This window comes from Oncorhynchus mykiss, chromosome 23, assembly GCF_057628025.1.
Source record: "Oncorhynchus mykiss isolate SJ-2025 chromosome 23, ASM5762802v1, whole genome shotgun sequence".
NCBI lineage: Eukaryota > Metazoa > Chordata > Actinopteri > Salmoniformes > Salmonidae > Oncorhynchus > Oncorhynchus mykiss.
In genome coordinates this window covers 27,009,658-27,035,124 of record NC_143044.1, presented here as the reverse complement: position 1 = coordinate 27,035,124, position 25,467 = coordinate 27,009,658, and the positions used below count along the sequence as shown (strand labels likewise).

The 25,467-nt window shown below is 41.4% G+C and overlaps 1 long non-coding RNA gene across 6 annotated transcripts in view; it reads left to right on the top strand.

Annotated features, from left to right (window-relative positions):
• The window catches only part of LOC149972554 (uncharacterized), a 365,695-nt gene that overhangs the window by 47,653 nt on the left and 292,575 nt on the right, over positions 1-25,467 (top strand). The window contains exon 3 of one of the 6 annotated variants that reach the window (XR_016491036.1): positions 6,401-6,424. The exons of the other annotated variants lie outside the window; for them this stretch is intronic. This is a non-coding gene — a long non-coding RNA (uncharacterized LOC149972554). Of the gene's footprint in view, positions 1-6,400; positions 6,425-25,467 lie in introns of those variants that run through there. 6 annotated transcript variants of the gene reach the window in all.

Below are 25,467 nucleotides of genomic sequence, written 5' to 3'. Positions count from 1 at the left end.
GGCGGTGCTTTCACTCTAGTGGTAGCATGAGACGGAGTCTACAACCCACACAAGTGGCTCAGGTAGTGCAGCTCATCCAGGATGGCACATCAATGCGAGCTGTGGCAAGAAGGTTTGCTGTGTCTGTCAGCGTAGTGTCCAGAGCATGGAGGCGCTACCAGGAGACAGGCCAGTACTTCAGGAGACGTGGAGGAGGCCGTAGGAGGGCAACAACCCAGCAGCAGGACCGCTACCACCGCCTTTGTGCAAGGAGAAGCAGGAGGAGCACTGCCAGAGCCCTGCAAAATGACCTCCAGCAGGTCACAAATGTGCATGTGTCTGCTCAAACGGTCAGAAACAGACTCCATGAGGGTGGAATGAGGGCCCGACGTCCACAGGTGGGGGTTATGCTTACTGCCCAACACCGTGCAGGACGTTTGGCATTTGCCAGAGAACACCAAGATTGGCAAATTCACCACTGGCGCCCTATGCTCTTCACAGATGAAATCAGGTTCACACTGAGCACATGTGACAGACGTGACAGAGTCTGGAGACGCCATGGAGAACGTTCTGCTGCCTGCAACGTCCTCCAGCATGACCGGTTTGGCGGTGGGTCAGTCATGGTGTGGGGTGGCATTTATTTGGGGGGCCACACAGCAATTTAAGTCTGCTCTGACTGCTATTAGGTACCGAGATGAGATCCTCAGACCCACTGTGAGACCATATGCTGGTGCGATTGGCCCTGGGTTCCTCCTAATGCAAGACAATGCTAGACGTCATGTGGCTGGAGTGTGTCAGCAGTTCCTGCAAGAGGAAGGCATTGATGCTATGGACTGGCCCGCCCGTTCCCCAGACCTGAATCCAATTGAGCACATCTGGGACATCATGTCTCGCTCCATCCACCAATGCCACGTTGCACCACAGACTGTCCATGAGTTGGCGGATGCTTTATTCCAGGTCTGGGAGGAGATCCCTCAGGAGACCATCCGCCACCTCATCAGGAGCATGCCCAGGCGTTGTAGGGAGGTCATACAGGCACGTGGAGGCCACAGCCACTACTGAGCATCATTTTGACTTGTTTTAAGGACATTACATCAAAGTTGGATCAGCCTGTAGTGTGGTTTTCCACTTTAATTTTGAGTGTGACTCGAAATCCAGACCTCCATGGGTTGATACATTTGATTTCCATTGATAATTATTGTGTGATTTTGTTGTCAGCACATTCAACTATGTAAAGGAAAAAGTATTTAATAAGAATATTTCATTCATTCAGATCTAGGATGTGTTATTTTAGTGTTCCCTTTATTTTTTTGAGCAGTGTATATATAACAGAGATATTTATAGCACATGTGATGTCTAACAAAACTGCCACTGTCAATTTGCAGTATTATCTGTCGATATGTTACAGAAGTATTCATATGATGTACCTATATACTAAGCGGTGTCAGAGGAAGGCCCCAAAAATTGTCTTAGACTCCGATCACCCAAGTCATAGAGCGTTCTCTCTGCTACCACATGGCTGCCGCTGAGCGCCAAATCTAGGTCCAAAAGGCTCCTTAATAGCATCTACCCCCAAACCATAAGACGGCTGAACAATTAATCAAATGGCCACCTGGACTGTTTACATTGACCCCCCCTTCTGCTACTCGTGTGCCCTTCTAGATCAGTTTCTGCATTAAAGACCATCCATTGCTCTGAGGTCTTTTACTGTATGCATACGCACTATGGTTTCATAACAGTAGGGGTGTGATATATCCAATCTGTCCAACCCATCCTCTACATTTGCTGTGTGCTAGCGTCGGTCTCCCCTGTCTGAATCAAAGATCAGTGTGTGTGTGTGTGTGTGTGTGTGTGTGTATGTGTGTGTGTGTGTGTGTGTGTGTGTGTGTGTGTGTGTGCGTGTGTGTGTGTGTGCGTGTGTGTCATTGGAGACGTACTGTAGGTGGAGCTGTCACAAACAGTTGTGTGTGTGTGTAATGTGGTTGACCCAACTTTTGCAGATTATTAAAATGTACAAGATCCACAAGGAGAGGGAACAAAGACATCAAGAGACTAAGATCTCAGATTTGAAAGATAAAATATATCATCATCATCACCATTGGGTGTGTTTACAATTGTGCACACAGTAGTCTTACAGCTACACTCCCACTTTCCATGGCAGTTCTCATATTCACAAACATACAGTACGTCCACCCACATAACATTCCATCACAGCGTTCTATCCTACACATCTCATAACAGCATGTAGCATCACGGTGAATCATTGTCATACATAACCTCTCCAGAGCATGAGATGTGTGTACATGATGCACACACTTCAGTTAGCTTGACATTAGTATAGCTATTGTTGACTTTCAACTTGAAAGTTGTCATAGTAAAATGCACAAGGTGCAATTTGAAATTGGATAGTGCATCATCAGTTTTCCTCTTGTCATTGCAGACCTTAGAGAGCTATTTATAACTTGTCAGAATTATCCAGATCAACTAGCCCATGTGAGCTAACGTTTTTTAACATTTTTAACTCGAGCACTCCTTTCTGCCACCTCTGGTCTTCTGGCCCTCCCACCCCTACAGGAGGGCAGCTCCCACTCAGGCCAGTCAAAGCTCTTCTGCCACGCCCTGACCATGGAGAGCCTTTGGTTCTCCATGATGTTTAGGTCAGAGCGTGACTAGGGGGGTGTTCTAGTCATTCTCTTTCTATGTTTTGGGATTGAGTATGGTTCCCAATTAGAGGCAGCTGTTTATCGTTGTCTCTAATTGGGGATCATACTTAAGGGTTCCCTGTTTTCACCTGCTTGGTGGGATATTGATTGTTTGTTAGTGTGTTTGGGCACTACGTCCTCACGGTTTTTGTAAATTTTGTTGTTTTGTTAGTTTCACTGAAATAAATATGTGGAACTATACTCACGCTGCGCCTTGGTCCGCTCATTTCCAAGATCGTGACATCTTCTCTGTCCTGGCACCCCAATGGTGGAACCAGCTTGCCTTTAAAGTCAGGACAGTGGAATCCCTGCCCATATTCCGAAAACATCTGAAACCCTACCTCTTTGAAGAGCATCTTAAATAACATTCACGCCGTCCCTGACTTTTCCTACTAGCACTGATTTTGTGGTAAATACTTTGTTGAGGGAAAATGTACTTGATACGATCGTGATGTGTTGTTGTCTCACCTAGATATCTGAAGATGAATGCACTAATCGTAAGTTGCTCTGGATAAGAGTGTCTGCTAAATTACAAAAATGTGAAATGTAATATCCAAGAGTGAGTCTTTACAAGGCCTCTCAGCGAACTGGTGTGTCTTCATAGCTCATAGATGGAGAGTCAGTGTGACGTTTGTTTTCTCCCATCCACTGTAGCTGTAGTTATATATCATGAATCAGTTAGCAGGGTCCAAAGATCTAACATCACTATAACATTGCAGGCAACGTTGGGAGAACTTCACAGCTATGTTGTCTCAAGTTGACACACTGCTGCCGTGTTTGTATGGTCGCCTTCCTCAGTCATTTAGAGTCAAATCCCAGTGGGCACAGAAGTCAATTCAACATATATTTAATGTTGGTTAAACAATGTTGATTCAAACAGTGTGTACCCAGGGTGATTAAAGTTCATGTTCAACTTCAACTCTTATTCAGTGATTCAGCTCCAACCCTGTCTTGTATACTCCTCTTTTCAACTCGGTGTGGCCATGTTGAGCTAGTTTCTGTGCCAGCTCAGTGGTGGCCATTTTGAAAAATGTTGTTCACATTTAGGGTTCCAATAAAGTCCTAGGGAAATAGCTAGTCCCAAGAAAACTCAGGAACAGACATGTAAGGTGAAGCTTTAACACTGATACATGTATATGGAGTGTATTGCTATTTAATCCCAGCATGCATAGCCGGTTGTAATGACTTCACTTCAACCAGTTTACAATGACATGGATGTAATGACATCACTTCAACCAGTTTACAGCAGCATGGTTGTAATATGGTTGTAATGACATCATCTCAATCACTTTATAACAACATGGTTGTAATATGATTGTAATAACATAATTTCAACCACTTTAAAACAATATGGTTGTAATATGGTTGTAATGACATCATCTCAATCACTTTATAACAACATGGTTGTAATATGATTGTAATAACATAATTTCAACCACTTTAAAACAATATGGTTGTAATATGGTTGTAATGACATTATCTAAGACAGTTTTGACCACTGAGAATACTGTTTAGCAAACAGAAAGGATGAACCATTATTAAATTTCTACCATTCATATTTAATATCTATGTATCAAATATCTATGTATCCATGGCCATTTCTACCATACATATTTAATATCTCTGTATCACAGTTGAAATAATTGGTTGAATTACCTTAGCACTCAGTATCTCATAATCATACCCACAACTCAACACAGGTACTGATGTGATATGTTGTATCCTATTAATACAAAACTCTTAACAGGTCTAGAAAACCACACAATTATAACCTTCAGCTACCACATATTTACAGAAAACACACCATTTTTTTTTCTTCATTAAAACCCATCCCTTGAAACTCACATTGGCATGGTTGTTTAAAAGTCCCGACTACATAAAACCATACCCTGCCATTCCAGACACAAAACAGAATATCCAATCAGGCCCAAAACAGTTCAAACAGAAGCGTGAAATCTATTAAAACGCAAACCATGTGTTTACCACTTCACAGAGGAAAAATAAATTAAACTCTTTTAACAACATCAACAAACAGAAACCCGGCATAGCATAGAGCTGTGAAGTCTGTTTGTTCTCTTGCCTTTTAGGCATAGATAGATATGATTTAGGGTTCTATTCAATCCGTAGGGCTGTATAGTGTGATTGAAAAATGAAGGCAATGTTCCCGCAGTCGCGGAGACTGCATTGAAGGCGAACACTGCATATATCAGCTCAATCAGAAATTATTGTTACATTTTAACACGGATCTTCCGCGATACTTCCGCCATACGGATTTAATCAAGCCCTTATGCAGTAACTAGAGATGCCCATGATGGGCTTCTCTCCTGACAAGCATAGATTGGAAGCAAACTGTTAGATCAGGTAAGAATTCTACTAAAACCTTGGAAATGCCACGCATGTGTCCCCCCTTGGAGATAGAACCAGAATCTCCCAATTGCCAGCCATCAAAATAAGACTACATTTAGGCTACTGCTTAAATGTGTATTTCCCACTATCTTGAGGTAACAAGGGAGAATAATTGCTTGTATGGATGTCAACCCCAACACATGTTCAACCCCAACACATGTTTGAATGAATGCCAATGACAGCATCTACAGTTGAAGTCGGAAGTTTACATACACCTTAGCCAAATACATGTAAACTCAGTTTTTCACAATTCCTGACATTTAATCAGAGTAAAAATATCCCTGTCTTAGGTCAGTTAGGATCACCACTTTATTTTAAGAATGTGAAATGTCAGAATAATAGTAGAGAGAATGATTTATATCAGCTTTATTTCTTTCATCACATTCCCAGTGTGTCAGAAGTTTACATACACTCAATTAGTATTTGGTAGAATTGCCATTAAATTGCTTAACGTGGGTCAAACGTTTTGGGTAGCCTTCCACAAGCTTCCCACAATAAGTTGGGTGAATTTTGGCCCATTCCTCCTGACAGAGCTGGTGTAACTGAGTCAGGTTTGTAGGCCTCCTTGTTCGCACACGCTTTCTCAGTTCTGCCCACAAGTTTTCTATAGGATTGAGGTCAGGGCTTTGTGATGGCCACTCCAATATCTTGACTTTGTGTCCTTAAGCCATTTTGCCACAACTTTGGAAATATGTTTGGGGTCATTGTCCATTTGGAAGACCCATTTGCGAACAAGCTTTAACTTAACTGATGTCTTGAGATGTCGCTTCAATATATCCACGTACTTTCCCTCCCTCATGATGCCATCTATTTTGTGAAGTGCACCAGTCCCTCCTGCAGCAAAGCACCCCCACAACATGCCACCCCCGTGCATCACGGTTGGGATGGTGTTCCTCGGCTTGCAAGCCTCCCCCTTTTTCCTTCAAACATGAGGATGGTCATTGTGGTCAAACAGTTCTATTTTTGTTTCATCAGACCAGAGGATATTTCTCCAAAAAGTATGATCTTTGTCCCCATGTACAGTTTCAAACCGTAGTCTGGCTTTGTTATGGGGTTTTGGAGCAGTGGCTTCTTCCTTGCTGAACGGCCTTTCAGGTTATGTCGATATAGGACTCGTTTCACCGTGGATATAAATACTTTTGTACCTGTTTCCTCCAGCATCTTCACAAGGTCCTTTGCTGTTGTTCTGGAATTGATTTGCACTTTTCGCAAGATACGTTCATCTCTAGGAGACAGAACGCGTCTCCAACCTGAGCGGTATGACGGCTGCGGGGTCCCGTGGTGTTTATACTTGCGTACTATTGTTTGTACAGATGAACGTGGTACCTTCAGGCGTTTGGAAATTGCTCCCAAGGATGAACCAGACTTGTGGAGGTCTACAATTTTTTTCAGAGGTCTTGGTTGATTTCTTTTGATTTTCCCATGATGTTAAGCAAAGAGGCACTGAGTTTGAAGGTAGGCATTGAAATACATCCACAGGTACACCTCCAATTGGTTCAAATTATGTCAATTAGCCTTTCAGAAGCTTCTAAAGCCATGACATACATTTCTGGAATTTTCCAAGCTGTTTAAAGGCACAGTCAACTTACTGTATGTAAACTTCTGACCCGCTGGAATTTTGATAGAGTGAATTATAAGTGAAATAATCTGTCTGCAAACAATTGTTGGAAAAATGAATTGTCATTCACAAAGTAGATGTCCTAACCGACTTGCCAAAACTATAGTTTGTTTACAATAAATTTGTGGAGTGGTTGAAAAACGAGTTTTAATGACTCCAACCTAAGTGTATGTAAACGTCCGACTTCAACTGTATGTGGTATCCCCCATGGTCTGCGTTCCATTGATCTGTTTCCGTATGTTTTGGTCGTGGCAAAGTGAACAATAACACTTTGTTAGTGAGCGCCACGAACCATACAGTAAGTCCTTTATTCCAGTGACTTCAGGAAACCCAAAACTGACTCTAGATCAGTGGCTAGGTGAAACTTCAACCTACTCCATTGGTGGTCTTGTAGTGCAAGTCTGTATGGCTGACATTTGAAAATGCCCTAAAAATGTATGGTGTCATCTCACATATTGTTTTGGAGAAAAGGGATTCTGAATGACACTATGGCGTGTATGACATCATTAATCACAGAGGTACTAAACATAGGATTGTTTACTGAACCACAGATACTGACCATTAGTTTAACGTACTACTGCATGCCTGTATTATGTGGTTGTTTCAATTTGCAATCTGTAATTTTCCATTCCAGTCAGAAGTGCTGCCACTGTACTTGGTTATAAACTGAGGAGGTGGGGTTTGGCAGATGTAACCAGTAGATTTGTATTTTCCTTCCTGCCCAAGTGTGTTTGCAGTACATTGAGTAGCCACAGAGGATATTCAAGTTGCAGACTGTATCCTTAAACCCACTACACCACATTTTTATATATTTATTATACATGTATATACACTGTATATATTCAATATACAGTGCCAGTCAACATTTCGACACCACTACTCATTCAAGGGTTTTTCTTTATTTTTTTACTATTTTCTGCATTGTAGAATAATAGTGAAGACATCAACACTCATAACACATATGGAATCGTGTTTTAACCAAAAAGGTGTTAAACAAATCAAAATAGATTTGAGATTCTTCAAAGTAGCCACCATTTGCCTTGATGACAGCTTTGCACAATCTTGGCATTCTCTCAACCAGCTTCATAAGGTCACCTGGAATGCATTTCAATTAACAGGTGTGCCTTGTTAAAAGTTAATTTGTGGAATTTCTTTCCTTCTTAATGCATTTGAGCCAATCAGTTGTGTTGTGACAAGGTAGGGGTGGTATACAGAAGATAGCTCTGTTTGGTAAAAGACCAAGTCCATATTATGGCAAGAACAGCTCAAAAAAGCTAAGAGAAATGACAGTCCATCATTACTTCAAGACATGAAGGTCAGTCAATCTGGAAAATGTCAAGTTTCTTCAATTGCAGTCGTAAAAACCATCAAGAGCTATGATGAAACTGGCTCTCATAAGGACCGCCACAGGAAAGGAAGACCCAGAGTTGATGTACTTCTGCTGCAGAGGATAAGTTCATTAGAGAAACCAGCCTCAATAAAAGCCCAAATAAATGCTTCACAGTTAAAGTAACAGACACATCTCAACATCAACTGTTCAGAGGAGACCGCGTGAATCATGCCTTCATGGTTGATTTGCTGCAAAGAAGCCATGACTAAAGGACACCAATACGAAGAAGGGACTTGCTTGTGCCAAGAAACACAAACAATGGACATTAGACTGGTGGACATCTGTCCTTTGGTCAGATGAGTCCAAATTGGACATTTTTGATTCCAACCGCCATGTCTTTGTGAGACACAGAGTAGGTGAACGGATGATCTCCGCATGTGTGGTTCCCAATGTGAAGCATGGAGGAGGTAGTGATAGGATATGATAGTGTCAGGGTGTTTTACTGGTGACACTGTCAATGATTTATTTAGAATTCAAGTCACACAAACAGCATGGCTACCACAGCAGTCTGCAGCGATACGCCATTGGTTTGTGCTTAATGACACTATAATTTGTTTTTCAACAGGACAATAACCCAAAACACACCTCCAGGCTGTGTAAGGGATATTTGACCAATTGCCTGCCCTCAACCCAATTGAGATGATTTGGGATGAGTTGGACTGCAGAGTGAAGGAAAAGCAGCCAACAAGTGCTCAGCATATGTGGGAACTCCATCAAGACTGTTGAAGAAGCATTCCAGGTGAAGGTGGGTGAGAGAATGCCAAGAGTGTGCAAAGCTGTAATCAAGGCAAAGGGTGGCTACTTTTAAGAATCTAAAATATATTTTCATTTGTTTAACACTTTATTGGTTACAACATGATTCCATATGTGTTATTTCATAGTTCTGATGTCTTCACTTTTATTATACAATGTAGAAAATAGTAAAATAAAGAAAAACCCTGGAATTAGTAGGTGTGTCCAAACTTTGACTGGTACTGTATGTTTATGAGCAACACACTGAGAACTCAATTTGATGCACAGATAACCTACAGTCCTTCGGAAAATATTTTGTATGAATAGAATTATAAAATATTTATAGTATGTATTGCAGCCTTGACCCTCTGGGCTGATATAGTGGTGATTATGATGTTGTTTCTTCTACTCTATGACTATCAGTGTAATGGTTATCACCGCTCTGGGTAACACTGACATCAGTTAGTTAGATTGTAAGATTGTGGTTCATAAAAGGAGTCTATATAGTGCAATAATTTTGACCAGCGCCCTATGGGCCCTAGTCAGATGTAGTGCACTATAAAGGGAATAGGGTTTCATTTGGGACACACTCAAGCAGTATGGCGATCACCAGCAATACCCAATGTTATTCTGACTGCTGTTGGTTTAAAGTACACATATCAAACACATAGGTCCTCAGTAACCTTCAAGACATCGTAAGATTAAAGTTGTTCCTAAGCTCGCACACACGCATGCGTGCACACACACACACACACACACACACACACACACACACACACACACACACACACACACACACACACACACACACACACACACACACACACACACACACACACACTCCTGAGCCCTCTGTAGAAGTTTCTCAGTCTTCCAAAATTCAAAGAAACAATATTCCCAAGGAGTCTTCATTTTACCAAGCTCCTTACTCCCATGTTTAGTATTAGCATTTTCCCATTTTCCAAATGTCCACAGGTCTCTGGTCCCAGTGCTTTACTGCTGGACCTGCTTCAAGCTGAAATAGAGAATGGAGAGAAAAAGATGAGTCAGCAGGATTCTCTGAGATATATTGAACACAAGTCAAGAGGAAATGTTTGAAATCATTTCCTCTTTAACTGTCTCTGAGACTGTATTTTGCCTTTGTGGTTACATTTCTTTGCCCACAATTATGAAATACTTAAATCACTGAAGTCTACTCAAAGTCAGCCTAAAATATAACAGTTTAATCATCTGCTGCTTTCACTTGGATGCCTGTTTTTTTCGGAAGACGTTTCGTTGAAGACGGAGAGGACAACTGAGTACAGAGAGAGTACACAACCATCAATGGAAGGCATTATACAATAATCCGACTTCACAATCTTCTCATTATGGCTCTTGTTCCTTAATGCTTCCCATTCTGACTGTTCCCAAACGTACAAATAGATGGAGATAAGGAGTAAATAAATCGCTCTGGTTTTTAAAATAAGTAATTACAGAGGGATTCTGGGTGTATCATGTTCCTGGTGATTGTGTTTAAATGTTTCCTACGCTAGCCACATTATTACACAGAGCTAAAGAGACGCCACAGGTGGGCATTTAGAAAGAATCTATTAAAACATTGAGATTTGTTTGATTGAGGACTGTTATTACTTAATGAAGGCATAGTGGAGTGAATACATTTAACAGGACATTTGATATTCAGATGATAGAAAGATCTGGAGAAAAAAAAACATATAGGCTAGAGCAGCCCCCCCAAAAAAATAACTGTAGACTTTAGCTATCCATTTCTGGTTTTGTGACTGGGATCCAAACAGCATATTAACACTATAACTGTGGTACATTATTCTGCACTTCATTCACAGAGAGTGCTCTTTTTCTCTCTACCCAAGATGAGTTCAGCTGTCTCGTCTCTCTCCCCAACTCACCCAAGGGTAGCTATAGTTGCCCCATTTCACCTCACACACAGCACGCGCACACACACGCGCGCACGTGCGCACACACATACACATACACATACACACACACACTCACTCACTCACTCACTCACTCACTCACTACTGACAGGATTCATATACTGGTTTGGCTTCAGACAAGTGTGTTTCAGCCTATAAGAGACAATATTTGCACTCTTAACATTCACAGTTCAGTGTTTGTGTGTGTGTGTGCGTGCGTGTGTGTGTGTGTATGTGTGTGTGTGTGTGTGTGTATTCATGTGTGCACACGTGCCTGAGTGCCACTGGCGTTGATGCAGTCCATTCACTCAGCTCAATGTAACATCGAAAGGTTTAGGCTACTACATGATACTCAAATTTTCCCTATACCCATTATGAGGTTGCTACAACCTAGCTTACAAATGAAAGTTTATAACGTAGGTGCACACAGGTCAAGAGACAAATTGGTGACAGACAGTGACACGTTCAATACCGCCTTGCACACTCTAGCCTACATCTAGCTGATCTTCGGTGTAATCATTAGTCCAAACAGTCATTTTGAAAATAAAACGAGAGCTTCTATTGAAACACTTCAGGTACAGTGGTTGCTCAACTAAAAGTTTTGAGGTTATGCTGTGGGACTTAGAGGAAATGTGTGGTTTAGTACGGTACCCTCCATCACTGCTTCATGGCTCCAGACCAGCGCAAGGTGGAGTTAGAGCACTGATTATGCTTTTTGGTCCCAAGGCGCTAATGTGTCTCTAACTGACAATGAATGGGCAACATCAACCAAATTGAAACTGATAACTGTGCACGACTTCAAAATGTAATTTCAATTAACTGAATGATGAGGATGAAGAAGGTGCTCTTACTGTAGCTTACTTGTACAGCGCCATTATGGGATATTAGGACAATAGACTCTTGTCAAGAAGGAGGGTAGGGGGAGATCTGTATCGTCAAATGTATTTCTTAGTTAAGTTGCCTGTATCACAACCGGCCGTGAATGGGAATCCCATAGGCCGGCACACAATTGGCCGAGCGTCGTCCGGGTCAGGGTAGGGTTTGCACGGCCGGGATGTCCTTGTCCAGAAAATAGGCACAGTGGGCTTATGGTTTCTCTCCCTCTAAAAACAGAAATAAATATTTTGGCCTTTACAAATTTTTTTTGGGCCTTTATTCAGATTACAATAGCTCACTTTAGGTTATTTGAAACTGAAATCATCTCCAAAATATTATAATTTTTTAAACAAAGTGAATATTATTATTAGTAATTAATTTAGAATAATATAAAAGCCCCTTAGATATTCTCAAAGATCCTAATGAAAAATTCCCCTTAGATATTAATTTTGAATCCTCCAATCCTCTAAATCTAATTATTTGCAATTATGCCGCGTCATTGAAAAAAATATTTTCCGATATACTGTAGGCCCACCGTAGGCGACAATAATCTCACTAGTGTTGAGTAATGTGCTGTTAAGTGGTGTAGGTCTTATTTATTTTAAAAGCTTATTGAAGTGGACAACGGGTTAGCACTGTTTCGCACTGCTCTGAGACAAGCATGGGGACTGGTCTTGACAAATGAATGAGATTTTTATTTCACTGTTTTCATCTCCGTTTGAGTATTGGTTAGACTAGAAATAGAGAGTGGAAATGTAATGCTCTTAGTACTGTAGCCTACTCCCGACCGTCACGTTGTACAGCGCCATATTTTCCTAATGGAACACCTGAGGGTTTCGTTTTTCTTGGATTAGAAGCACTATAATATTAATCAAATTAATTAAGCTACATTTCATAAAATCAATCCCATTCTTACAAAAAAAGGTTTTAAATTCTCTAGCAGACAATATTGAAGAGCTTTATCTGCGTCTCTGCATGTGGAGTAAAGGTGGTCTAGAGTTTTTTTCCTCTAGTTGCACATGTGACATGCTGGTAGAAATTAGGTCAAATGGATTTAAGTTTTCCTGCATCAAAGTACCTAGCCACTAGGAGCACCGCTTCTGCATGAGCATTTTCTTGTTTGCTTACACAGCTCGTTGAGTGCGGTCTTAGTGCCAGCATCGGTTTGTGGTGGTAAATAGACGGCTATGAAAAATATAGCTGAATTCAATACCCTAGTACTTTGTTAGTGATAACCCTAAGGCTAAATATGCTGACTTAAAGCTGATCATTACCAAAAACGTTATTAATTAACTCAATCACTTCCTCACTTCCCATATTTTTTTCCACTAGATTCCATAGGCACAAAGTCAGATTCCACAGCCACTCTGCCTTGCAAATGACATAATTACTTTCTTAAAGAGACAGCGCACACTTTTATACAAGAAGAGATTGCCTCTCCTGTGCAAATGTTGTTGATCAGGACAATAAAACATTTCTCCTAGCAGTTGCCAATTAAATAAGTCCTAAATGGAACAGACTGTTTGTCATCTTTAGTCCCATGATATCAACTAAAGCAAGCTCAATATCTCAATGCATGCACACACTCCTAATGAATAATATGTCTTTACCTGTATTGTGAATAGACCTAGGCTATATTTTTCATTACCCAGTTCATCAATAGAGATTTACCTTTCAAATAAATGATTACCTTTATGTTGTTTTGTAGTTAGATAAAAACAAAGTCAAATTGATTGTATAATTGTATAATTGATTAATTAACGCATACATGGCTGTCTCTAAAACATTTACATAAAAATGTTCAAATGTAATGATATTGAACTCAAAAGATGCCCAGCGATTGAACAGAGCAGTAGCTGAGTTTATCTGTCCGGATCAAGTGCCATACTGCTAATAAGCATTTTTGTTGTTGTTGTTTCGGTATCTTTTTGGTATGGAGTATCCTGATGGTATCAAGTATCTTGATAGTAAACCTGGTATCAGTATCGAAGTCAAAATTCTGGTATCAAGAGGAGGATGGAAAATACAGTAGCTGTCCTCCGGTTACACCATGGTGCTACCCTAGAGGGTGCTGTTGAGGCTACTGTCGATCTTCATTGCAAAACAGTGTGTTTAATTAGTTATTTGGTGACGTGAATATATTTAGTATAGTTTTATCTAAAGAGGATAACTTTGTTTTTGAAATTCACTGAGTTAGATGGTCCTCCACTTCCTCATCCGAGGAGCCTCCACTGGTGCGTGCCTATGTATTTTGAGGCTATAGTCCGACAGGCTTTTGCACTCTTAAAGATTTTACATTTCTACATGCATATATAACATTCAATGTCTATAGTCTTGGTGTGACATAAATTACAGATGTTTTTTTCTCTCAGTTGTCTCCTGATATGAATCCTGAAAAAGGAATCCAACCTGAAATTTCCTCAATCCTCACCCATCCTTACCCCAGCTTTACCTCAACTCACCCCATTCTTGCCTCATCTCACCCATGTTTACCCCAGCCTGCCCTCCCCTCCTCACTCCATTCTTGGCTTATCTCCCCTCAATTCACCCATCCTTACCCCAGCCTCCCCTCACCTCTCTCCATCCTTGCCTCATCTCCCCTTACCTCAGCCATTCTTACCCCAGTCTTACCTCACCCTACTCCATCCTTGCCTCATCTCCCCTTACCTCACCTATTCTTACCCCAGTCTTACCTCACCTCACTCCATCCTTGCCTCATCTCCCCTTACCTCACCCATTCTTACCCCAGTCTTACCTCACCTCACTCCATCCTTGCCTAATCTCCCCTTACCTCACCCATTCTTACCCCAGTCTTACCTCACCTCACTCCATCCTTGCCTCATCTCCTATTACCTCACCCATTCTTACCCCAGTCTTACCTCACCTCACTCCTTCTTGCCTCATCTCCCCTTACCTCACCCATACTTACCACAGTCTTACCTCACCTCACTCCATCCTTGCCTCATCTCCCCTTACCTCACCCATTCTTACCCCAGCCTCCCCTCACCTCACTCCATTCTTGCTTCATCTCCCCTTACCTCACCCATTCTTACCACAGTCTTACCTCACCTCACTCCATCCTTGCCTCATTTCCCCTTACCTCACCCATTCTTACCACAGTCTTACCTCACCTCACTCCTTTTTGCCTCATCTCCCCTTGCCTCACCCATCCTTACCCCAGTCGTACCTCAACTCACCCCATTCTTGCCTCATCTCCCCCATTCTTACCCCTGTCTTACCTCACCTCACTCCATTATTGCCTCATCTCCCCTTACCTATCTCATTTTCACCCTCACCCCAGCACCTCTCACATCCCCTCCGCTCTCCCTTCACTACCTCTCCCCACAAACGTCTCTAGAGGACCATGTGTCTGCAGAAATGTGAAAGAAAGTCTGATTCCTAAATGGGCTTTGCCACTGAGATTCCTTACTGTTTTTTTTACAGTAGTGTGCAGGTTTGTTTGTGTGCGAGAGTGTGTTTAAGAGAGAGTGTGTGTAGGATAGAGAGTGAAAGAGAGAATGTGTGTGTGTACGTGCGTGTTTGTGTGCGTTTGTGTGCGAGAGTGTGTTTAAGAGAAAGTCTGTGTGAGAGAGAGCGAAAGAGAGAGAGAGAATGTGTGTGTGTACGTGCGTGTTTGCATGCGTGCATGCATGCGCCCTAGCACTGTCAATATAGACTAGGTTAAAACCTGTTCGGATAAGAGGAGACAGGGCTGAGGTTTAGTGCTAGGGGCAGGGTGAGAAGAGGGGAGAGCATGATTGCCCAAAATGGACAAAACAAAATTGAAATGAAAATCAATACTTTTCCAGTGAAAAACCAAAACTGGTTTCAAGCCACAACATCACGTAATGCATTTGCATAACCGTAACCCTAACCCAACATCACCTAAGGCATTTGCATAACTCTAACCCCAGGCTTGGGCAAAGGATGGCCCGGGGGCCAAATGCGGCCCGCGACCTGATTCAATACGGCGGGTGGAATCATACTCAGATCGCATAAAGAATTTGCGATAGTAAAATTTTGAAAAACTGATTTGTGATTCAAATGAAAAGCCTCTTTGTGTAATGATTTAAATCCCAGTGCTTGTGGGACATGTATTTTGAATGCACGTATAAATAACAACTGCACGAGGACAGACAGTGACTGACAGGCTGACACACACGTCACAGTTACAAATAGTAGCTAGCTACAATGAATGACGGGTGTTCCAGCAAGAGTGGACATCCAAATATTTCTTTATTGAAGTACAGTATCAGGGAAAGCTGTGTGCTTAGTGTGCAAAGAGAGCATCGTTGTCTTGAAAGACTACAACTTGTCCTGACACTTCCAGACAAATATAGAGAGAGATATAGAGAAATATAGGAATATGTCTTCTGAGCAGAGGGCAAGTGCATCGAAAAAGAGTTGCTTTCTCAGTTGCAAAAGCAGCAAGGACTTTTCACAAAACTGCATTCAGCATAGGACAGAATTGTGAGAGCCAGCTGTGTACTGTCCCACAAAATTGCTAAACAAGCAAGCCATTCGCTGAGGGCGAATTCATTAAAGAATGTTTAAATATATAAATATTTTTTCATTTAACCTTTATTTAACTAGGCAAGTCAGTTAATAAGAACAAATTCTTATTTACAATGATGGCGTACCCCGGCTGACGCTGGACCAATTATGTGCCGCACTTTGGGACACCCAATCATGGACAGATGTGATGCAGCCTGGATTTGAGGCAGGGACTGCAGTGATGCCTCTTGCACTGAGATGCAGTGACTTAGACCACTCCGCCACTCAGGAGCCTGGAGTAGAGAATGTTTAATTGGTTCTGCAGCAATACTTTGCCCCGACAAGAAAGAGCTGTTTGAAAATGTTTCCCTGTGAAGACGACAGTGACACGGCGTGTTGAGGTCATCGCAGAGAATATGGAACAACAGTTGAAAGACAAGATAAAGGATTTAACCTATTTCTCCTTGGCCCTGGATGAGAGCATTGATGCACGTGACACAGCGCAGTTGTTGATATTCTTACGAGGCACAACCCCAGACTTTGAAATTACAGAGGAGCTTGCTTCAGTGCACTCAATGATGTGCACAACCACAGGGAAATATTTAATGGAGGAGGTCAATAAGTGTGTGGCTAAGCTGAGACTGAGTTTTAAAAAGTTATCCAGCGTGACCACTGATGGGTGCCCAAACTTGAAGGGAAAAAATGTTGGCCTTTTAAAAAGGATACAAGATCAAGTAGCTGAGCTGAACCCAGATCAGAAAATTATTTTCCTGCATTGCATTATTCATCAGGAGGTGCTCTGTAAATGTGTTCTGAAAATGAGCCATGTTGTGGATACAGTCACTAAAGTGATACACTTCATAATAGTCAAATCTTTAAACCACAGGCAGTTTGTCTCACTGTTGGAAGAGACAGAGTCGGGTCATGCAGATCTCCCCTACCACACAAACGTGAGATGGCTGAGTTTGGGGGAGGTGCTTAAAAGGGTGTGGGACCAGAAGTCGGAGATGGCTGAGTTTGGGGGAGGTGCTTAAAAGGGCGTGGGACCTGAAGTCGGAGATGGCTGAGTTTGGGGGAGGTGCTTAAAAGGGTGTGGGACCAGAAGTCGGAGATGGCTGAGTTTGGGGGAGGTGCTTAAAAGGGCGTGGGACCTGAAGTCGGAGATAGCAGAGTTTTTGCAAATGAAAGGAAAATATGCGGTTTTCCCTCAACTGCAAGATAGAGAATGGTTGGCTGGTTTTGCCTTTACTTTGGACATCATGGTCCTCATGAATTAACTGAATTCCAAACTACAACGGAAGGGCCTTTTTGCACTTCAGATGTACAGCCTTGTCAAAGCCTTCAAGGGAAAATGACTCCTCCTGACCCGCCAAGTAGAAGCAACAATCTCACCCACCTTCCGACACTATTAGTCTCTTCCCTATCAGATGACCAGCAGGAGAAGTATACATCGCTGTTGCGTGCTTTGAACAGTGAGATTTCTCAAAGTTTTGAGGATTTCGAAGTGTTGGAAAATGTCATCTCCTTTCATCTTCAATGTGGATAACGCTCCCACTGACCTGCAACTTGAGCTTATCGATCTTCAATCTGATGCAGTGATTGGAGAACTAGTCAAAACAATGTCACTGACGAGGTTCTATGCATCTCTCGATGAACAAAACTTTCCAAAGATTATGAGTCATCCTCAGAAGATGTTTGTACTGTTTGGGTCAACCTATGTATGTAAACAGAGATTTTCAGTGATGAAATATAACAAGTCAAGGCACAGATAATCGCTTACTAACTCACACCTCTCAGCAATCCTGCGCATAGCGATGTCAGAAACTATACCTGACTTCACTGCTCTAGTCAATGCCCATCAGAGACTTCACTCCTCACACTAATTGAGTAGGTTAAATGTAATGTTGACCTCCCTCTCTTTCTTGTGTTTTTGTGCATACCGTGGTGCTGAATGCACAGTGTACTTTTCCCTCCGTGTGTCACGTCCCGGCCTCTAAGTCGTCAGGCTGCTGATTATCCCGCACACCTGTCACCATCGTCTCGCGCACCTGCACCTCATGACACTCACCTGGACTCCATCAACTCCTTGATTATCTTCCTTATATCTGTCACTCCCCTTGGTTCTTTCCTCAGGTGTTATTGACTCTGTTTTCATGTCGGTGCGTTTGTGTTTCTTGTTCATTTTATTTATTAAAACTATCACTCCCTGAACATGCTTCCCAACTCTCAGCGCACTCGTTATACCGTGTAGTTCATTACATGTTTAAGAATGAAAATACCTACCAAAAGGAGAACATGGATGTGGTTTATTTCTGTGCATGTAAAATAAGTAGCATATCTGTCCGTGATTTGCAGTAGATATATCTGTCAACACAGTCATACACATGATGAATAATCCTGTAATATGATTCTGGCCCGCTATGGCAAAATATATTCTAATGTGGCTCTCCATGGAAAATAATTGCCCAGGCCTGCCCTTACCCAACAACACAGAACCCATTTGCTGGATTGGTTATATACTTGTTATGGTGCACTTCTAATGCTTTTTGAAGTGGGTTCGGTTTCGGTTCCATTATTAAAAAAAATATCACGTTTTTGATTTCGCTTTCAATTATGTTTTTTTTAACATGAAATGCATTATGGAATAATGACGTTACAATAATTGTAGAGCTTTTTAATAGACATTACAAAGCCAGAAATAGTGAACATTCAATTGCCAAAACATTGAAAATATTCCATTGTCATTAATCAGGTCCACAATGGGTAGACCTCAATAGACAAATAGGAATTTGCAATTAAATAATACAATATTTCAGTTGTTTATATTACCTTGTTGTTATTCGATGACTTTATAATTGTTCATTCCTTAAACAAATCATCTCATCGCTTTTCAGGAAGTAGCAGTCAGGCAGCCAGGCCATCTAAGATTATGTTCTCCCCGAGTCCCCAATCTTTAGTCATTCTATTCATCTAGCCTGTCTAACAGTGTTGGCTGGCGGAAGGAGCTATAGGAGGACGGGCTCATTGTAATGGCTGGAATGGAATTAATGGAACGGATTCAAACGTGGTTTCCATATTTTTTATGTGTTTGACACCGTTCCATTTCAGCCAATACAATGAGCCCGTCATCCTATAGCTTCTCCCACCAGCCTCCACTGGTGCCTGAGTATGCTGCAGAGCTGTCTGACGAAATAATTGTACTAGTTCTTCAAAGTAGATAAGGCATTCTTTCAAGAACTGTCTCTGTCCCTCTCATCATTGTGTTGTGTTCATTCCTCTCTCATGCAGTCTATGCGGTCTGTCTGCATTTAACCTAACATCTCATGCGTAAAAGTGCATCCGTCCAGAGATATGTACAGTACCAGTCAAAAGTTTGGACACACCTACTCTTTCAAGGGTTTTCTTTATTTTTGCAATGTTCTACATTGTAGAAGAACAGTGAAGACATCAACACTATGAAACAACACATATGGAATCATGTAGTAACCAAAAACGTGTTAAACATATCAAAATATATCTAGGATTTTAGATTCTTCAAAGTAGCACTCCTGGCATTCTCTCAACCAGCTTCATGAAGTGGTCACCTGGAATGCATTTCAATTAACAGGTGTGCCTTCTTAAAAGTTAATTTGTGTCATTTCTTTCCTTCTTAACGCATTTGAGCCAATCAGTTGTGTTGTAACAAGGTAGGGGTGGTTTACAGAAGATAGCCTTATTTGGTAAAATACATATTATTATTATAATAATAATATTATTATTATTATATTATTGCAAGAACTACAAGAACTGCTCAAATAAGCAACTAGAAATGACTGTCCATCATTACTTTAAGACATGAAGGTCAGTCAATCTGGAACATTTCAAGAACTTTGAACTCTTCAAGTGCAGTGTAGAAAATAGTAATAATAAAGAAAAACCCTTGAATGAGTAGGTGTGTCCAAACTTTTGACTGGTATTGTATATAATGACTCATGTCTCTGCTCTAACATTGGGAGTTGTTGTCCCAAAGGCGCGAAGGCATGCGGCAACGTTTAGGTCCAAAATAAGCACATGGAAACGCATAGGGCTTATTTTGGTTGGATTCTACCCCGGCCAAACTTTGACAACGCTGTGATACATCCTTGATTTCTTTCAAAATGATTTGATTTCTCTCTAGAGAAACGTTGGGTTCACAAAAAAATGAACTAATTGAAATTCAAGTAATTGAACTGATGTTTGTCAATTAGTTGTTTAATACCCCCCCCCCCCCCCCCCCCAAAAAAAAAAAAAAATGTTAATCGTTCAGCACTACACACTATACTTTGATGGCATTTCTTCCACCTTGAGGCTTTTAAAGTTATATTCTGTAACACTTGAGATCTACCTACAGTATACAAGTCTGAGGTGATGATTTAGTTTAAAGTTGGTTACTTTTTTATATCATGGGAAATAAACTTTCAAACACCTCCAATCAAAACTCCTTAGAGGAATCAAGTGCGATATCAGGTGTGTTTGTTTAAGGTGTGTGTGTGTAGAGAGAAAAGAGAGAGAACGGAGAGAGACAGAACATTTGTGAGCGAAATGGCAGGTGTGTGTGTGTGTGTGTGTGTGCAGGTGCCCAAAGACAACTCTTCTCTTAATTTCTACTCATTCTTCTTTTTATTTAGACCTACTCTACTCATCTCCTCTTCTCCCCTCCTTTGCCATCTCTCATCCTCTCTGAAAGCATGGGCCTCGATATGGCACTCTGACATTAAGGAAGCAGTGCACCTGCAAGAATCTGTCCCTCGAGGTGTCGGACAAGCACAACTGCCTGTGTTGAGTCGATATGAAGTGAGCACAGCTCTCAACCCTCTATCAAACTGACAGCAATGTCAATGTTATTAGAGTAGTATAGAGAGAGTGCTCAATAGAGGCCAGTGACCTCTCCTCCTCCTCACACTTTTTTTTCTCCATTTACAGTGTGTGTGTGTGTGTTCTAACTACTATCCTTGTTGGTTTAAAAAGTCCTCACAAGGATAGAAAAACAAGGAACATTCTGACAAGTGGGGACATAACATTGTCAGAGACTCCAGTCACCCAAGTCATAGACTGTTTTCTATGCTACTACACGGCAAGCGTTACCGGAGCACCAAGTCTAAGACCAAAGGCTCCTAAACAGCTTCTACCCCCAAGCCATAAGACTGCTGAACATTTAATCATATGGCCACCAGACTATTACATTGACCCCCCACCCCCAATTTGTTTTGTACACTGCTGCTACTCGCTGTTTATTATCTATGCATCATCACTTCTATGCATAGTCACTTCACCCCTACCTACATGTACAAATTACCTCAACTAACCTGTACCCCTGCACACTGACTCTCTACCGGTACACCCTGTATATAGCCTCGTTATTGTTATTTTATTGTGTTACTTTTAAGCATTTTTTACTTTAGTTTATTTTGTAAATATTTTCTAAACTCTTCTTGAACTGCATTGTTGGTTAAAGGCTTGTAAGTAAGCATTTCACTGTAAGGTCTACACTAGTTGTATTCGGCGCATGTGACAAATAAAGTTTGATTTGATTTGCCGGTCTCCAAAAAGAAAAAGGCTATTTTAGGCTCAGCGGTTAGGTTTAGGGTCAGGGTTAGAATTAGGTTAAGGGGTTAGGTTTAGGAGATAGGGTTTGGTTTAGTTTAAGGGTTAAGGTTAGGGTTAAGGTTAGGGTTAGGTTAAGAGTTAGGGTTAGGCTTACTGGTTAGGGACAATACATTATTGGGTCCCCACTTAGTAGCAAAACCAACATGTGTTAAACAACGTGTTTTAACATTACTCTTCTCTTCTGCCAACGAGTAATGGACCTTCCACTACTTTGCTAAGAGCTCAAAATACATACGGGATAATGTGACAGTGTATGTGTGTGGTTGTGACAGTGTGCGTGCGTGGGTGTTTTGTTAACGCATATAGTGTGTGTTGTTGTTGTTTTTGTTTATTCTCTGGCTGCTGGCTGAGGGCATATTTTGAATCCGCACTTGTCAGACGTTAGGGAGTAAGAGCGCTCTGTTGTTTTAGAGAGAGGGATGGATGAAGGGAGTGGGGGCGTGTGGAATGAGTGTGAGCCAGCGGTAGTCCTGAATTAACCTTACACCTCGCCAGGGGCTGACAGGGGAGAAAGACCTCGCCAGGGGCTGACAGGAGAGAGAGTACGAGAGTGTGAGAGAGAGAGAGAGAGAGAGAGAGAGAGCGAGAGAGAGAGTGAGAGAGAGAGAGAGAGAGCGAGAGAGAGAGCGAGAGCGAGACAGAGAGCGAGAGCGAGAGCGAGAGCGAGAGCGAGAGAGAGAGAGAGAGAGAGAGAGAGAGAGAGAGGATGTACTTTATCATTACATGCGAGATGGACTGCTTTTATACCCACACACATATGCTGCAGGTAAGCTTGTGTCTATGTGTGTGTGTATCCAGTGTGTGACTGGGCTAAAAGGTTGAATGGCTTGTCTGCAGTCTCACAACCATCTATCCTTAGGACAGACACACATTACTACAGAGGTTGCACATGCATGCACACACGCATGCACGCATGCATGCACATGCACACACACACCCTTTAGCCCTTGACAAGAGGTCAGTAACAGCACTAGTTATTATAATCATTGCAAATATGTACATGTATTTGCATTGTACATAATGACAATACAGAGAAAGGTCTGTTGCTATATAGTTGACTGTGTGTCTGTGTGTCTGCTACAGTCAACTCTCAATAAATTGAAAAGAATTTGACTTGTGATAGTGTATACTAGGGCTGGGTGATATGGCCAAAACATTTCAGATTCATGGGCGATTCACAATATAAATAAAACATGTTTTACAGTTTTTCTACATAAGCTTTGATGTACAATTAAAAGTCAATAAAATGCATGTAAAATTATACCTAGGCTAAATATAAGCCTTATTTTATCAAAACAGTTGAATATTTTTTGTTGTTGCAATAATCACTGATTTGGCTTTCAAGTGTGTCTATGAAAATGCAATGTTTGTTACAAACTCAACATGAACCATGCAAAATGCACACCCACTAATAAAGAACAACTTCTTGTAGCAGACATTATAGAAAATGAACAATCTCTTAAGCAGAAGCCCATGTGAAAGTGAGTAGCTAGCTAATCTTTGTATTTAAAGTCTAGACAACTAGGAAGTATTTGGTTGCTAACAAGGTAGAACAGTTAAACTGTTATGAATTTACCCTCCTGTCTATCTCCAACTGTTTGAACAACATAGCCTGTTCACTTTGCTAAGATATTGAAATCAAGTGACTTACCTGTTTGCGCGCAACAGAAACTGTGTAAAAAATGTTATAAGAAATGTTTTGGTGTTTGTGGTTGTATTAATTTGGGATCTATCGCAACCCACAGCTGTCCCAGACTATGTGTGGAATATTTATTTCTTGCACAGAATTGGTCAACTTTGTACTATGGGGGATAGTAGATTGACATAGGCTCGTGCTTTTGCTGTTCGTTAGGCCTATTCATCTTGTTGGCTGATGAAAAGTACAGTGCCTTGCGAAAGTATTCGCCCCCCTTGAACTTTGCGACCTTTTGCCACATTTCAGGCTTCAAACATAAAGATATAAAACTGTATTTTTTTGTGAAGAATCAACAACAAGTGGGACACAATCATGAAGTGGAACGACATTTATTGGATATTTCAAACTTTTTTAACAAATAAAAAACTGAAAAATTGGGCTTGCAAAATTATTCAGCCCCCTTAAGTTAATACTTTGTAGCGTCACCTTTTGCTGCGATTACAGCTGTAAGTCGCTTGGGGTATGTCTTTATCAGTTTTTCACATCGAGAGACTGAATTTTTTTCCCATTCCTCCTTGCAAAACAGCTCGAGCTCAGTGAGGTTGGATGGAGAGCATTTGTGAACAGCAGTTTTCAGTTCTTTCCACAGATTCTCGATTGGATTCAGGTCTGGACTTTGACTTGGCCATTCTAACACCTGGATATGTTTATTTTTGAACCATTCCATTGTAGATTTGGCTTTATGTTTTGGATCATTGTCTTGTTGGAAGACAAATCTCCGTCCCAGTCTCAGGTCTTTTGCAGACTCCATCAGGGTTTCTTCCAGAATGGTCCTGTATTTGGCTCCATCCATCTTCCCATCAATTTTAACCATCTTCCCTGTCCCTGCTGAAGAAAAGCAGGCCCAAACCATGATGCTGCCACCACCATGTTTGACAGTGGGGATGGTGTGTTCAGCTGTGTTGCTTTTACGCCAAACATAACGTTTTGCATTGTTGCCAAAAAGTTCAATTTTGGTTTCATCTGACCAGAGCACCTTCTTCCACATGTTTGGTGCGTCTCCCAGGTGGCTTGTGGCAAACTTTAAACAACACTTTTTATGGATATCTTTAAGAAATGGCTTTCTTCTTGCCACTCTTCCATAAAGGCCAGATTTGTGCAATATACAACTGATTGTTGTCCAATGGACAGAGTCTCCCACCTCAGCTGTAGATCTCTGCAGTTCATCCAGAGTGATCATGGGCCTCTTGGCTGCATCTCTGATCAGTCTTCTCCTTGTATGAGCTGAAAGTTTAGAGGGACGGCCAGGTCTTGGTAGATTTGCAGTGGTCTGATACTCCTTCCATTTCAATATTATCGCTTGCACAGTGCTCCTTGGAATGTTTAAAGCTTGGGAAATATTTTTGTATCCAAATCCGGCTTTAAACTTCTTCACAACAGTATCTCGGACCTGCCTGGTGTGTTCCTTGTTCTTCATGATGCTCTCTGCGCTTTTAACGGACCTCTGAGACTATCACAGTGCAGGTGCATTTATACTGAGACTTGATTACACACAGGTGGATTGTATTTATCATTATTAGTCATTTAGGTCAACATTGGATCATTCAGAGATCCTCACTGAACTTCTGGAGAGAGTTTGCTGCACTGAAAGTAAAGGGGCTGAATAATTTTGCACGCCCAATTTTTCAGTTTTTGATTTGTTAAAAAAGTTTGAAATATCCAATAAATGTCGTTCCACTTCATGATTGTGTCCCACTTGTTGATTCTTCACAAAAAAATACAGTTTTATATCTTTATGTTTGAAGCCTGAAATGTGGCAAAAGGTCGCAAAGTTCAAGGGGGCCGAATACTTTCGCAAGGCACTGTAAATGTGAACAGTTCTTCCAATATCTTCAATATGCACCTCGGAATTGGATAAGGACATGCACAGTTGCGTCCCCGATTTGTCTGTCTTCACTTATAGCCTGTGAGAAAGATCCGATCATGGGATGGAGAGCCATGTAAATGGGAGGTGCTTTGGAGGATGTAGCACTCAGGGAGAAGGGAATTATAATTATTATTTTTAGCCCAAGGGCTCA